Source organism: Cupressus sempervirens, chromosome 10 (genome assembly GCF_028749045.1).
Source record: "Cupressus sempervirens isolate cs-2001-9-10 chromosome 10, ASM2874904v1, whole genome shotgun sequence".
NCBI lineage: Eukaryota > Viridiplantae > Streptophyta > Pinopsida > Cupressales > Cupressaceae > Cupressus > Cupressus sempervirens.
The window spans coordinates 539,376,567-539,394,562 of record NC_143127.1 but is presented as its reverse complement, the minus strand read 5'-3'; positions in this window follow the sequence as shown (position 1 = coordinate 539,394,562).

The following is a 17,996-nucleotide window of genomic DNA, read 5'->3' as shown; positions in this document are numbered from 1 at the left end:
TTAAAAAAACTTATTGAAATTAGGTAAAGAAAGCATGGGTAGTTCTGCAATCTTTTGTTTCAATATTTCAAAACTCTCGTGTGCTCCATGTGTTTACTTGAAATCATCTTTATCTCTTCTCATAGTTGCAATCATGGAATTACATATTGAACTAAAAAAATTGACGAACTTCCTATAGAAACTTGTCAATCCATGAAATAATCTAACTTCTCCAACATTATAAGGTGTAGGCCAATCAAGAATAACTTTCACCTTTTTAAGGTCCATCTTCAAACCATCAAATGAAATCACAAAACCAAGGTACATAATTTCCTCCTTTAAGAATGAACATTTATTCAAATTAATCAACATCTTTTCTTCTTTCAATCTCCATAATACTTGTCTAATATACTCAAGTTTTTCTCTCTTAGTCTTACTAAATATTACGATATCGTCAAGATACACAATCAAAAATCTACCCAATAATTTTTTCAATCACTCATTCATCAACCTCATAAAAGTAATAGGTGAATTAGTTAAACCAAAAGGCATAAACAACCACTCATACAAACCTTCATCAGTCTTAAAAGTATTTTTCCATTCATCTCCTTCTCTAATTATGATCTGATGATAGTCACTTTTCAAATCAATCTTGGTAAAATATATTTCTAGACTCAAACAATCTATCATGTCATCCATCCTAGAAAAAGGAAATATATACTTCATTGTTATTTTATTTATAGCTCTAGAATCAATGCACATTGCCCATTCTCCATTTTCTTTAGGTGCCAACATAATAGGTACAATACAAGGACTCAAACTTTCTCTAATCAAATCCTTATTGATCAATTCTTGCATTTTCCTATTCAAATCAACTTTTTCAACAAGTGTTAGCCTATGTGGTGATTTACTAGGAAAAATAGCTCCAAGTATCAAATCCATACAATGACTAATACTTCTCATAGGAGGTAAACCATTAGATACATTATCAGAAATAATATCTTGAAATTTAGTCAAAAATGATTCAATCTTAGGTGCATTCTCAAGTCCATCTTGTTTCTCAACCTTTCTAGGAATCAAAGAAAAATAAACATTCTACCCCTTTACATCCTTAACAAACTAAGTCCTTTCAACCAATCATACTCTTACTGTGGTACAATGATTCTCATCAAGTTTCTATATCAAAGGCAACAAAACTTGTTTCTTCCCATCAACCAGAATAGTATATTGAATCAATCTACCATCATAAAAAATTTAACTATCATTATTCTAATGTTTACCCAATAGACTGTGACAACAATTCATAGGCATAATATCACACAAGACTTTATCACTAAAAATTCTAATTTTGAATTTAACAAGGAATTATTCACTTGCTAGTAACTTATACTCCCTCTGGGTCCAAGCAACATGATAAGGCTTAGGATGTCTCAACCTCTGTAACTTCAATTTGTTAACCATATACTTTTATGCCAAATTATCCTAACTTCCACTATCAATGATTACTTTGCATCATTTTCCAATGACCTTACACATAGTCTTGAATAAACTCCTTCTCAAGATAGGCTCTTCATCAGTTTCCTCATTCCACTAGATTCTTCTCAACATAAATTTCTCACCATGCTCAGGTTCATTAGGTGATTCAAAAAATTCTTCACAAGCCAATTTATTTTTGCTACCAATTTTCTTTCCAAAATTAGTACATTCAAAGGCCTTATTTCCTTCTTCTCCATACATAAAACAAGTTCCTTTAAACCAAGACTTTTCTTCTCTTTTATGACCACTATTATTCCTAGAGTAACCAATATAGTTATGTCTAGTGTAATTTCCTCTTCTACCAATAGGTTCTTCTTTCCATTTAGTCTTGTCATTATCTTGTAATTCATTATCAGATCTACTAATTTCTCCATAGACCTCTTCTTCTTTGAAATCTTCGACCTCTTCATATTTTTCTTTGATCATGTTTCTTTTCCAATCTTTCTTTATCCTTTAAGGCATACTAGCATGCTTCTTTCACACTACCCATCTTAACATAATTAATCTCATCTTGAATTGATGTCTTCAAGTCATTCAACTATATAGCCACCTTCTCAACTTCATCATCAACATGTCCATATTTAATATCCAATTTGTAGAATTCCTCAGTCTATTCTTTCGTAGTCATGTCCTTTTGTTTCAAATTTTTCATTCTTCTCAACATATTAAGTTGTTAATCTACAAGAAGGAAATTCTAAGTCATCTTTCCAATCATCTTTTCCCATGTCCTTATATTTTATTTTCCTCTTTTCTATCTTTCAATCTTCAAATGATCCAACCAAAGTGAAGCATGATCCTTCAACTTGGTGACTTCTATCATAACCTTCTTATTTTTAGTAGTGCTTTCATACTAAAAGTACTTATTCATCTCAGAGATCCAATCCAACACAACATTAGTCTCAAGTCTTCCATCATAGAAAGCATCTTCAATTGCAGGTTTAGAGTTATCCTTAGACAAAAACCTTAGAAGCCTTCCTTTAGCTTTCAAGAGTACATACAAAAGAAAACACAAAATTATAGCAAACAAATAGTAGAATTAATAGATTTACTAATGATAAAATATGCCATCAACTAGAAACCAACATGTCCATCGATAAGGCCTTTTGAGTTGCAGCCATAACAATGGATTTATAACATCAAAGCTTGAAGATCATAATATTTAGTCTTTATGCTATCTATCTTCTATCTTCTAAACTCGTGCTCCTTTTCCCACATCGAATCCAAGTTTTTATATAGGTAGCTAGACCAAAAATCATATGGAGTCTTTATATCCAACCATTTGTTATAAGTTAGGGAATGTGCTTCATACCTAGCATGCAAGTGATGCATCTGTATATGCAATTTTATCAACTTAAAAAAAAATTATTTGATCCTACTAGTTGGGAATAGTTGATTGTTCATTTTATTGTACCTAATCTGATGAAAGTTCTATAGAAATTTGTAATCAACCCACCTGATCAGAAACTAGACCAATTTAATTGGGTTAAGGCTTCTTTCTCTCTAAATCACACCACCATCACAAATTATCATCATAATTTGACCCCAAATGTTGTAGTGACTTATGTGCTCATAGGATAAGGATTCAAAATAGGTCCTCAACATGATTTTAATCATTTTCAACTCAAAAACAAAAGGTAGCAATGGATACTCCATGAACATAAGGGTGGTACATAAAACAAAGTAATATTTTTGGTTAATGCAATGTTGCTTATTGACCCAAGATGCTCTTGCATCAAACACCTAGTGTAAGTAAAGAACTGATGTCCACATCAAGAAACCTTGATAGTCTAACCTAAACCATGAATACCCAACTCAACTTGTGCTATCCATGAACTATCTTGAACTGGTTTATCCTTCTACTAAACTAGATATGCCATGTGGTATTTTTATCTAGTACTCATACTCACTATGTTGCCTAAAACCTTCTCAATGTTTACTGTCTTCCTTTTGACATAATCTAGGTTATCTTTTAATTCCTTATTTGATTCAAAGTATTGAAAGATGTCTACAATATTGAACATTGGTAAAATATCTATATCTTCTAGTAATATAAGTTCAAGAGAGTTTCCACCATCAAGCTTCCTTAGGATCTTACAAGTACCAAAAAATGTCGTCTTTATCTTACTGTAGGCATCAACTAAAAATTTGCACTACTTCAAATGAACAATTAAATCATCACCAACCTCAAAATATTGTGTCCTATTCCTTTATCTACTCTTTGTTTGTATTCAAGATTACTATCCTTCAAATTCTTCCTTACTTTTTAATGTAGAGTCTTCATGAAATCTACAAATTCTTCTACTTCAACACTTCTCTTAATTTCCATGTTCAAAACTCTTAACTCAATATACCCTTTAGGATCCAATCCATTAACAATCTCAAAAGGTGTCTTCTTCAGGCTTCTATTTACAAAATTTTATATGTGGAATCTTCTTGTGCCAAAATCAAATCGCAATTATCAGACTTGTCTCCAACCAAACATCTCATCAAATTACCCAAACTCCTATTCACAACCTTTGTTTTTTCATCTATTTGTGGATCAAATGTAGAAATAAACTTTATTTCTATATCCAATTTCTTCCAAAGTGTTCTCCAAAAATAACCACTAAACTTAGTATCTCTATGTGAAAGAATAGTTTTATGCAATCCATGCATTCTCACCACTTCCTTAAAGAATAATTCAGCCACGTGTACAGCATCAAATGTCTTCTTGAAAGGTATGAAATGAATCATTTTTGAACATTTGTCAAACACTACCAAAATAGAATTTTTACCTCTCTTAGTTCTAGGAAAACCAAGAACAAAGTCTATACTAATATCTTTCCAAGACTTATTTGGTACAAGCAATGGTGAATACAATCCCAAATTCTAATTATTTCTTTTTTTTGTTTGAGAATTTTTGAAACATCAAACCATCTTATGCACATCCCTATAAATCTAAGGCCAATAATACTTATCAGAAATCAATTTTATTGTTTTGTCAATCACAAAGTGTCCAATAAGTCCTCCACTACATTTATCCTTCATGATGCTATCCCTTATAGATCCTTTAGGTAATGCCCAATTGAATTCCTTTGAATAACATGTCTTCTTGAAGGAAATAATCAGTCCAAATATCTTTCTCTTTTATCATTTGATTCTAACAAGATTTCCAAGGTTTTGCAAAATTTGGATTAGTTTTATACAAATGTTTCAAATCATCAAAACCAAGTACCTCAACTCTCATTTTTGTCAGCAAATTCCATCTTATGCTCAAAGCATCAACAACCTTGTTAGATTGTTCATTCTTATGTTTCAACACAAAGGAAATACCTATAAGAAATTAACTTTACTATTCTGTCAATCCCAAAGTGTCTAGTGAGTCATCAACTATGTTTCTCCTTCATGATATTATCTCTCATAGATCCTATAAGTATGCATGATTGAATTCCTTTGAAATGTCTTCCTAAATTAATTATTTCTTACAAGCTTTCCAAGGTTCTGCAAAAATAGGATCAGTTTCATACAAATATTTTAAATCATTAAAACCAAGTACCTCAACTGTCATTTATGTCAAAAAATTCATTCTTCTTCGCAAAGCATCAATAACTTTATTTTATAGTCCACTCTGATGTTTCAATACAAAGGAAAATTTCTTCAAATACTTTACCCACTTCATGTGTGTGATTCAACCTATACTGATTCCCCAAATACTATAAATATTTATAATTAGTGTACAACACAAAACATTTAGGCATCAAATCTCTATTTCTTCAAAGCTTGAACAATAGCATAGAATTTTTTTATTATAATTTGAAAAAAAATTCTTTTTGCCATTCAACTTCTCACTAAATAAAGCTACAAGTATTCCTTCTTTACTCAAAACAACTCCAATGGCACTTCCACTAGCATAGCAATCAACATTAAAAACCTTATTGAAATTGGGTAAAGAAAGAATGGGTGGTTCTGCAATCTTTTGTTTCAATGTTTTAAAACTCTTATGTGCTCCATGTGTCTACTTGAAATCATCTTTATCTCTTCTCATAGCCTCAATCATGGAATTACATATTGAACAAAAAAAATTGATGAACTTCCTATAGAAACATGTCAATCCATGAAATAATATAACTTCTCCAACATTATAAGGTGTAGGCCAATCAAGAATAAATTTCACCTTTTTAGGATCCATCTTCAAACCATCAAATGAAATCACAAAAAAAAGGTACATAATTTCCTCCTTTAAGAATGAACATTTCTTCAAGTTAATCAACATCTTTTCTTATTTCAATCTCTATAATACTTGTCTAATATTCTAGAGGTGTTCTTTCTTAGTCTCAATGAATATTAGGATGTCATCAATATAAACAATCACAAATTTACCCAATAATTTCTTCAGTTACTCATTCATCAATCTCATAAATGTACCAGGTGCATTAGTTAAACCAAAAGGCATAACCAACCACTCATACAAACCTTCATTAGTCTTAAAAGTAGTTTTTCATTCATCTCCTTCTCTAATTCTGATTTGATGATAGTCACTTTTCAAATCAATCTTGGTAAAATATTTTTCTAGACTCAAACAATCCATTATGTCATCCATCCTAGAGAAAGGAAACATATACTTCATTGTTATCTTATTTATAGTTCTAGAATTAGTGTACATTCTCCATTCTCCATTTTTCTTAGGCTCCAACATAGCAGGTACAACACAAGGACTCAAACTTTCTCTAATCAAATCCATATCAAGAAATTCTTGCACATTCCTATTCAAATCAACATTTTCAATAGGTGTTAGCCTATTTGGTGATTTACTAAGAAAACTAGCTCCAAGTATCAAATCCATATAATGACTAAGACTTCTCATAAGAGGTAAACCATTAGATAAATTATCAGAAACAATGTCTTGAAATTCAATCAACAAAGATTCAATCTCAGTTGCATGCTCATGTCCATCTTTTTTATGAACCTTTCTAGGAATCAAAGAAAAATAAACATTCTACTCCTTTACATCCTTAAAAATTTGATTCCTTTTAACCAAACATACTCTTACTATGGTACAATGATTCTCATCAGGTAAATCTATCAAAGGAAACAAAACTTGTTTCTTCCCATTAATCAAAATAGTATATTGATTTAATCTACCATCATAAAAATCATGTCAATCATACTGCCAAGGTCTACCCAATAGACTGTGATAACAATTCATAGGCATAATATCACACAAGAATTTATCCTAAAAATTTCCAATTTTGAATTTAACAAGACATTGTTCACTTACTAGTAATTTATATTCCCTTTGGGTCCAAGCAACATTATAAGGCTTAGGATATCTCAATCTCTGTAACTTAAATTTGTTAAACATATCCTCTTATGCCAAATTATCCTAACTTCTACTATCTATGATTACTTTGGATCATTTTTTAGTGACCTTACACTTAGTCTTGAATAAACTCCTTCTCGAGATAGTCTTTTCATTAGTTTCCTCATTCCACTAGATTCTTCTCAACGTCAATTTCTCACCATGCTCAAGCTCATTAGGCAGTTCAAAAAATTCTTCACAGGCCAAGGTATTTTTTCTACCAATTTTCTTTTCGAAATTAATACATTCAAGGCCTTATGTCCTTCTTCTCCATACTTGAAACAAGTGTCTTTAAACCAAGACCTTTCTTCTCTTTTACCACCACTATTATTCCTAGAGTAACCAGTATACCTACCTCTAGTGTAATTTCCTCTTTTACTAGTGGGTTCTTCTTTCCATTTGGTCTTCCCCTTATCTTGCATTTCATTATCAGATCTACTAATTTCTCCATAGGTTCTATCTCTTCTTCTTTGAAATCTTCCACCTCTTCATCTTTTTCTTTGATCATGTTTCTTTTCCAATCTTTCTTTATCCTTTAAGGAATATTGATATGCTTCTTCCACACTATCCATCTTAACATAACTAGTCTCATCTTGAATTGATGTCCTCGAGTCATTCAACTATCTAGCCACCTTCTCAACTTCATCAACCACATGTCTAGATCTGATATCCAATTTGTAGAATTCCTCAGTCTATTCGTTTACAGTCATGTCCTTTTGTTTCAAATTTTGCATTCTTCTCAACATATTAACTTGGTAATCTACAAGAAGGAACTTCTTCCTCATTTTTCTAATCATATTTTCCCACGTCTTGATATTTTATTTTCCTATTTTTTGTCTTTCAATCTTCAAATGATCCAACCATAGTGAAGCATGACCCTTCAACTTGGTGACTTCTATCATAACCTTCTTATTATTAGTAGTGCTTTCACACTCAAAGTACTTATCCATCTTAGAGATCCAATCTAGCATAGCATTAGTCCAAAGTCTTCCATCATAGAAACCATCTTCAATAGTAGGTTTAGAGTTAGCCCTAGACAAAAATCTTAGATGCTTTCCCTCATCTTTCTCTACCTCAAGCTCAGAATTATGATTTCATACTATTTCTTCATCATCCCTAATAACCTCAAGATGTACACCTCATCTTTGGGTTGTCTTAATGGTTTTAATTCCCACTGTAATTTGTCTCAACATATCTATTATAGAATTATCTACACTTCCTCTACCTCAAACCATCTTGAAAATAGTTCTTGCAAGATCATAACCTTCTGCAAGTTATAGGTTAGATTATAGTTCTTCCACCCTACAACCAATCCAAATTATGGTTCTCCACAATCCCAAAACTCATAAGGAAATTAAACCTTTCTCTGATACCACCTGATGCACGGATGGCAGGGAGGGAAAGGAGGCCACTATGAAATCAAATCTGATTGCCTAACTGCTTTCAAAGAGTACATACAAAAGCAAACAAATACTTATAGAAAAGAGATAGTAGAATTCATAGATTTAGTAATGATAAAATATGCCATCAACTAGGAACAAACATGTCCATCTATAAGGCCTTTTGAGTTGCAGCCATAACAATGGATTTATAACATCAAAGCTTGAAGATCACAATATTTACTCTTTCTTCTATCTATCTTCTATCTTCTAACCTCATGCTCCTTTTCCCACATCAAATACAAGTTCTTATATAGGTAGATAGACCATAAGTCATCCAATCAAGAATTAATTACATTATATGTCCTATCTTGGAGGTGTAAATAATAACTCAAGAAATGGGAAAAAAAAATTGTGCACTCTTAAGGATATCTTTAAACACAATCAAGGATTCAGTTCCCAATTGTGAAAATTACATGTCATCATAGGAAACCACACTAACAGAAATAACATGCCACACTAGATCAGATCATAAGAAACAACAACTGAAGAAAAAATCTATAACTCAAAGATACAACACATAAACTTAAGCACTCATAAGATAAGGATCCAAAATTGGTCCTCGACAAGATATCAACCACACTCCACTTCAAACCAAAAGCAACAATGACTACTCCATGAATAGAAAGATATTAAAAAAAAACAAAGCAATATTTTTTATTGATGTAAGATTTTCCTATTGACCCAAGATGCTCTTGCATCATGATCTATTCCTTCCTTCAACTATGTCATTCTATTGTGGAGTTCTCACTACATAGAGTTGTCTTTTAATTATATTCTCATTGTAAAAGATAGTAAACTCGTCAAACATGAATTCACCTCCTCTATCAGATCTCAAACACTCCATTCTCTTACCTATTTATTTCTTAACTCTTCCCCTATACCATTTGAACATTTTAAATTCATCATATTTTCCTTTTAGAAACATTACAGACATCGTTCTTAAGTAATCATCAACAAATAGAATGAAATATCTATCACCACAATAACTTTACACTTTCATAGGACCAAAAAGATAAGTATGAACCAACTCTATGACATGTAAGGAAACTTGCAATAAAGAATATAATTGTTTCCACATAACCCATAATAGATCTAAAATAAATCAAAATTAAAATCCACATGCAAGAGAATAGACAACATACCCACAAAATTGTGACACAAGATTTACCTTGGGAAACCCTCATTGAGGGAAAAACCCAGCCTCCAAAAGCATCCATCACCATGTATTATTTAGCAAAAAATACCATTGCAATACAACCATAGAAGCCTTCATGGCCATAGCCACAACTGAGCAAACTATGTGAACAAGCATGAATCCACACATCCCATGCCATGTTTTCAACCTTCACAAATGCTCCCTTGGCTAACCTGTCAAGCCTTGTCCTGCTCGACTCTTGCCTTTTTCACTCTTACCCTTGTCACTCCAACAACTACCTTTGTGGCTACTTATATAGTAGCAAGTTCCAAAAAACCACCAAGTGGTATTACATAAACCATGTGCTAAAACCATGTGCTACCTAACCCACTGACCCCACATTTAATATTGGGCATTTAATTCCTTTCTCCAATATTAAAAATTACATGAAATATTATCACAATGTTACAATACAACTCATCAAAAATATTCTATGAGAATCTTTACATGTTGCACATCCATCTAGATGCAACATTACATAATAAAATAAAATAATAAAATATAACAATATTATGCAATGTGTGCAACACCCATTATCACAACAATCTCCCACTTGTTGTATACATTGCATAGGGTCAATCTGTAGCCACATAAATGAACAAGGGAACAATCCCTCCTAGCACATCCACCATCATGGATCAAACTACACTAAGTGCTCCATCCTGGTACCCACAACAAAATCAAAGTATCCAGCATCTCAAACATAAATGATCTCACCTTCTATTATGCCACTGCCACTGGACATACATAGAAGCCATCCAAAGAGAAAGCCACCCAATTTATCACATTAGAAGATCATAAAATCCTATGCCAACTAAGATTCCAAGCACAAAAAAAAACTTGATCCAATGATAATCACATTTATCTATAGTTGTCAAAACATCCATAGCTGAAATAGCACCCATAGCAAGTGCCAAACCCATCCAACTATCCATACCTCAAAGGTATAACAAGTGAATCTCATATCACTGACATATCCAATCTATAACCTGTAATCACAAGCCTCAAGAGCAATACCTGCCACATATATACCAAGAAGCTCCCACTGCAAAAGATAATGTCAAATCTATAACCAATCCACTCACAACATCTCAAAGAAGTGAATCCATGTAGTATCAAGGACATCCACAATACATAAACTAATATTCTGCAAGAACAACTCTCATAAAAAGTCTCCAATGCTTTCTCAAGTTCTCCACAACCAATAGAGGAAAGAGATAAAGTAATAATCATGTCATCTCTCAAATGACATACATGAACACAAACCAGTGATCACAATCTCTAACCAATCTCAAATCCAATGTAAGTGAAACCGAACATCTAGGAAGATAACCAAGACCAGAGAAATCATGCAAATCATAACCTGTATCATGTCCTTCTACACACACCTCTAGATGTAAATTGTGAAAGTATGATCTCCTCCATAAAACTCCAACAAGAAGCCTCAACAACACCCAAACCATACCATATAACTAATCATGGATGTAAGCCTCTCACAAAAAGATCAAACTCAATAAAACCATTCCTAATCCAAGGAATATGCCCAATATAAAACCATCTCCTAAACTCAACCAACATAATAACATATGCACATTGAGATAACCAATGCTAAACCATCTCTCAAATGAACCCTCCAGAACTAACTCATGTACCATAGCTCAAGATCCATATCCATGAAAGACAAGTATAAATGTAATGCAACTGAGAGAAACAATGGGCTATATCTCTCAAGTAGCAAACCGTCGAGTAGACCAAGAGTGGGGAATGAGAATGCTCATCAAGATACCCAAGTCTTCAACCAAGACTCATCTAAGAACAATCTCCTCTCAAGTCCATATCAGGTGACTGCCCCTCGAACTTCCTACTGAAATCATCAACTGTCCCAACAAATACTTCTCTAATCCAAGAGAAATTAGCATCACCACCGTCTCTAAGTATCCATGAGCACCTGTAACCAATTGATCCATGCCAACTCCAAATGCCACATAGCAATATCATGAAGTATCCAGCTTATGATCAGTGTACTCAATACCAAGAAACTAAACCAAGATCAATGTCAAAGTTCCAACCATGGCCTCAGGAACATAAACATGACAACATGATCTAACCATCTCAACCAAAGAGATAACATGCTCCACATGAACATACTATAACATGTCACAACTCTAAACGCGTATCAAGAGTATACCATGACATAATAATGAAACCATCCTCATACTAAGGATAACATGCCAAATAAAAGCATAAACCACACCTTTTCCAAGAACCCTATGAGTCCTCAAGATGCAACCATCTCCACACACCATGAAGAAAACCATCTCCACATACCAAGAAGAACCATCTCCACACACCATGAAGATAACCAAAATCTCCATGAGTCCTCGAGATCTAACCATCTTCACACACCATGAAGATAACAAGTGCACCATGCAAATGTCAAAGACGCTTCTGCAGCAACAGGATCTAAGACAAACCTCCAACATCTACAAACACTCAATAAATATATCAATGTCAAAAACTCTGACTCAACTATGGTACCAAGTCACCAATGGCATCATAAAATCCATCTCCTACATGAAGATCCAAACCAAACCAAGAACTAATTTTGCATTGTCACCCCATCACTATCACAAGCTCCCACTAAACCATGTATCCAAGCTATCCATGACATAATGATAAAAAACCATCCTCTAACCATGAGAATCAACCAAGGCATCAAACTATCAAAGAACTCAAAGTGCACATCATGAGCTCCTCAAAAGAAACTAAATAACCATGATCCTCAACCAAGAAGATATACCACCATAACTGAATCAAAAAATTCAAACTAATGAACATCAAGGATGTACCTATATATCCAATCATGTCATGCCAAAATTCATGACACCATGATCACATCCATGAACCGAGCATCTGTCTCTCAAAGTGTCCAACCTATCAGCATAAAATAGTCAACCACAATCCTCCACCATGACTGTACCTGGTAACAAAATCTCATCCCTTCTACATGAAGAAAAAATTAGCAAATCATGTGACTTAGGGCATAGACAACTCAAATCCAAGCCACCAATCTGAATATGCATCAATAATGAAAGATCAAAGGGCAAAGACAACCCATAACCAAGCTATAAATGCAACCTATAAGTATAGACCACTTACAACACTGCACAACTTGTAGATCCAATAAGTCATCATACATATCCAAACCAAACACTGATAACCATATCATTATGAGACCAATCTGAATAATGAACCGAGTATACAATGACATCAAATCTTAAATCTCCAATGCCATAAACTCACAATATTACTATAGTCAAAATATACCATAAACTGTTCAGATAAATATATCAAAAAATAAATCATGCCAAACCTGCACCAAATCTGAACCACTATGTAGATCTCTCCAAGAACTTTCCGTTGACTACTCGAAGTCTAAAATCTGACTCCGTATGCCCAAGTTATGCCCTAATCAGTGCTCAAAATAAATAACATCTTCCTTTAGGGCTCTTAAAACCTAACAAAATATCAAAATCATAGAACCAAACCTATACCATATTTTAGTGCTCTAAATTAGCTTTCCAACACCTATAAGAACTCTAAAATCTAATTTTCTGAGAGAAAGTTATGGTCGTTTTACTAATACAGTCTTTTTACCATTTTCACTACGATTTTTCACTCTCTCTTTTTTGTGACGAAAATTTTGATGGGATTAAATTTGATGGCCATCATGGGCTGAAATCAAAAAACTCTTTTATTTCCTCTAAACATGGCCAAACTAGGGCATATTATATATCAAGATTTATGGAAATGTCGACCCAAATCCAATGGTGAGGTATGTTTTTACCCAAGAGGTCGTTTCTGTAAGCTACCCCTCAAAACTCTCATTTAAATGAAACATCTGAAAAACTCTTTTGTTCAACAATTTCACATGCCCAAATATTTTAACATTCCATCATAACAACAAATCTAAAACCCTTAGATCTGCAATAAATTACTCATATATCTTGCCCTTTTCTTTTATCCTCTCATGCATTCCCATGGGTTCAATCTAGGGTTACAATAATAAAACCATAGCTCTGATACCACTTGTAAGGAAACTTGCAATAAAGAATATAACTATTTCCACATAACCCATAATAGATCTAAAATAAATCAGAATTAAAATCTGCATGCAAGAGAATAGACAACATACCCACAAAATTGTGACACAAAATATACCTTGGGAAACACTCGTTGAGAGAAAAACCTAGCCTCCAAGAGCATCCATCACCATGTATTATTCAGCAAAAATTACCGTTGCAATACAACCATGGAAGTCTTCATGGTCATAGCCACAACTGAGCAAACTATGTGAACAAGCATGAATCCACACATCCCATGTCATGCTTTCAACCTTCACAAATGTTCCCTTGGCTAACCTGTCAAGCCTTGTCCCGCTCGACTCTTTCCTTTTTCACTCTTACCCTTGTCACTCCAACAACTACCTGTGTGGCTACTTATATAGTAGCAAATCCCACAAAACCACCAAGTGGTTATTACATAAACTATGTGCTAAAATCATATGCTACCTAACCCACTAACCCCACATTTAATATTGGGCATTTAATTCTTTTCTCCAATATTAAATAATTACATAAAATATTATCATAATGTTACAATACAACTCATCAAGAATATTCTTTGGAAATCTTTACATGGTGTACATCCATCTAGATGCAACATTACATAATAAAATAAAATAATAAAATATAACAATATTATGCAATGTATGCAACACCCATTATCTAGACATGACATTCTTAGATGAATAACACTTTCTTTTGAAATGTGACTTATTCATTTTACCATTCTGACATTTCTTCCAGATCACTTTATCAGGTTTTTATAAGCTTAGTAAACCTCTCACTCTTTTCTTTTTCTACAAACCTTGATTATGTTGTCAAAATTCATGTGGAAAAATCTTTTATGGAATAGCCAAACATCTTTGATCCTTTCAATTAACCATGTATCCTCAATAGAATTTAGATAGAATAAGTTACCTCTTGTTTTTCCTCCAGTACCAATCAAATTTCTAGCATCATCATTATACTTCATCTTTTTTCTTTTAAACTCCAATCAATGACCTATGTTGTTCAAGTGAGCCACACTCAACAAATTGTACTTTAGTCCTTGCACCCAATAAGAATTTTTACATCTAATATTCTCATTCAACATAATGGAACCTTTCCCTCTTATATGACATGGGGCATCATTTTTAAGCTTAACAAATCCACCATCATAATGCTCAATATTATCAAACTTATCAATATCACTATTCATATGATGCAAACAACAACTATTAATAATCTATGTATCATTCTTACTAAATTGAGAAATAGGAGCTCTTTCATCTTCATACCTCTCATCTTCTTCTAAGTCATCTTTCATGGTAACATAAACAAATTCCTCGCCATCATCTTGATCAACAATTTCATACTCAATGTCATCTTCCTCAACTAGGTAACAAGACTTATTTTCTTTTTTCTTGTAATCTCTCTTTTCTTGGTATCTATTCTACCTTTTATCATTCTTATCATTTATGTTTATGTTAGGAAATCTAGATACAATATGATCAGCCTTGTTACATTTAAATCAATTCAAAGGTTTTTTACCTTTATACTTTTCTTTTCCTCTTGGTAGCCTCTTAACTAGTAATGCATCTAGCTCTTCTTGTTTTTTCTCCTCTAATTCATAGTCACTTCTATATTTATTGTAATGATAAGTCTTTTCTTTTCTTGAACTACCGATGGTTAGAGATAACTTGAAAGAAATTTCTATCTTTGGTTAACAATTATCAAAAGTATTAATCTCAAAAGCAGTCAATCTACTAACCATAGCATTAAGAGTAATGGCATTACAAGGTATAGATCTCAACTCTTGAATAGAAGAAATTCTAATAGCATAGATAGGTAATAGAGTTCTAAGTAATTCACATACCAAAACTTCTTCATGTATGTCTTTACCATCTCCTTTGATAGCATTAACCGCTTCCTTGATTTGGTTACTATATTGCACAATGTTCTCTCCTTATTTCATTTTTATATCATCAAAATTTCCTCTAAGACATCTAACCTTTACTCTCAATACATTCTCATCTCCTCCATGAACAAGTGTAATTTTTTCCCACATTTTCTTTGAAATGGAAGATTCTTTAACATCATCAAATTTAGCATTAGTCAATTAAAAAGCTATCTCTATCATTAGGGTGTTATGTTCTTTCTTTTCTCTCACCTTCTTCACTGACATAAGTCCAAGGGGTGGTTATGTGTACTAATTTTCTAGGTAGTACAATGTGTAGTCTCCAATACCAGATAAGTACAGCCTCATTATTCTTTTTTGTAAAGGGATGATCTCCTTGTTCAACTCGGGTACCTCTCTTATACATCTTTGAATATTTAGCTTGAGTCTTTCAAACTTATTCCTCCAAGAACTTGCTCTTTGACACCAATTTTTAGATAATAGAGAGGTGGGTGAATCATTTATTCCTAGTTCCTTAAACAATTCACCACACTTTTCACGACTTAAACTTTACATAAATTCACTCAAGAAATAGATTAACTCATTCAACCTTAAGCTTGAAAATACATTTGTAATTCCTCCCGAGGATCAACAATTAACAATAGTGTGCATACAATAAGCATGAAATAATTTGCAAACATTCATTCACACATGAACACCAATATTTTTAACATGGAAATTTAGTATAGGTAAAAAGCACTTGGACTAGTCACACAAAATAATTCACTCTTTTGCAGTGAGCTCAGTTAAGAGCCAACCCTATCAAAGGTTGTATACACATTTTCTATGTGTGACCCTATTAGGGTATTTAAACCAAAGATCATCTAGAAATTATCACCCTTCAATGAGTATATTATCTAAAGGACTTAATAACATTCTCAAGAATGTCACCTTACAAAAGGATTTACAAATAGAATGGTTAAGTCTACTCGGTTAAGAGATTTTTTGCTACAATGGTTAGAAAGTCAAAGTGAAATGATCTAAGAACTTTGTAACTACATTTTCTTTTTTAGACCTCCATTTTTCTCAACTATTTTCCTTCATTTATTGGTCTTCACAATTACATCATCAATCCACTTTACTTCGCACTTCATATCTACTTAGTATGATCAATTCATCTAGCAACTTGACAAATACTTGACTATCAAATAAACCAGCAACTTTTCCTTCTTGTCCAATCCTTATAGAGAGAGAGAGAGAGATTTTTTCACTTAATATCCTTCATTAGGATTTCCATGATTTCCTCTCATCCATACGATCAAAAAACAACTCACATTCATTGAATCTAGCACTAGATAAACTATTTTTCACATTTTGTTAATTGTATCTTTGATGCAAGAGCATCCTAGGCTTGCTTGCAATCCTTGATGATTGGAGGTATTTTGGGTAAGTATTGTGGACTTGGTCACCAAATAGTGGTGCTTGGTTGGTAAAGGGTCTATTTGTGGCTGAGGTTTGAGGTTTTTTTTGGAGCTTAGCGCGTTCTATGGTGCTCGGCTTTTTTTGGTTGCTCGGCATTCTCTATGTGCTCGGCATGTGTTGGTTGCTCAACACTCTCTGTGTGCTCAGCATGTGTTGGTTTCTCAACAATGCTTGGGATTTTGCTGATGCTCAGCTTGATTACTCTAACACTTGGCTTGGTCTTAGTTCATATGTTGCTAAGTTGTCTACGAACTGACTCGGATATTTAATTTGTGTTGTATCCAACTTATGGCTCAATATATATTTAATGTAAGAGATTTAATTTAATTTTTAATGAACTGGGCCAACCTGTAACTTAGTTGGGTATAAGTAGGGGGTCTTATGAAGTCTTTTGGTCATAAGTGATTCATCTTGGAGAAGAGGATGCAAACTTTGAAGAGCTAGTACCTACGGCTTGAAACTAAGGGATTGCTTGGTGGGCTTACAAGCACAAGTAAGATTTCCTTGGAGGTTTCTACTAGAGTGTGGATCTAGACTAGTTGGGATTAGGATTGTGTGTTGGATCTTGTGGGATCTTATAGAACTATTATTGTAATTTCTATTGTATTTGGCCCCAAACTGGAAGGCCTTATAGTCAGGCATATTGCATGTAATCAGTTATGTATGAATAAAGAGTTGTGGTTTGGTATCAGATCTTTAATTGTTGTTTTTTTTTTTTATTGTTTCTATTGTGTGGTTATTTGTAGGTATCTAGTTTACCTTCAATAGGGGTACCCTCTAATTCTCATTGCATCAAGTGGTATCAGAGCTAGAAACTAAGCTAAAAGGGCATCCTGCTCTTTGGTGGAAAGAACTACAAAGAGACAGAGAGGAGGAAGGTGAAATGAAGATCACTAGATGGAGATTGATGGTGACTAAGCTGAAGGCTAAGTCCATTCTTGCTAATTATGAACTTGAGTTGTTTAAGAGGTTACAGAATTTGAATGAATATGACTATGAATGATTATATCGAGGAATTCTACAA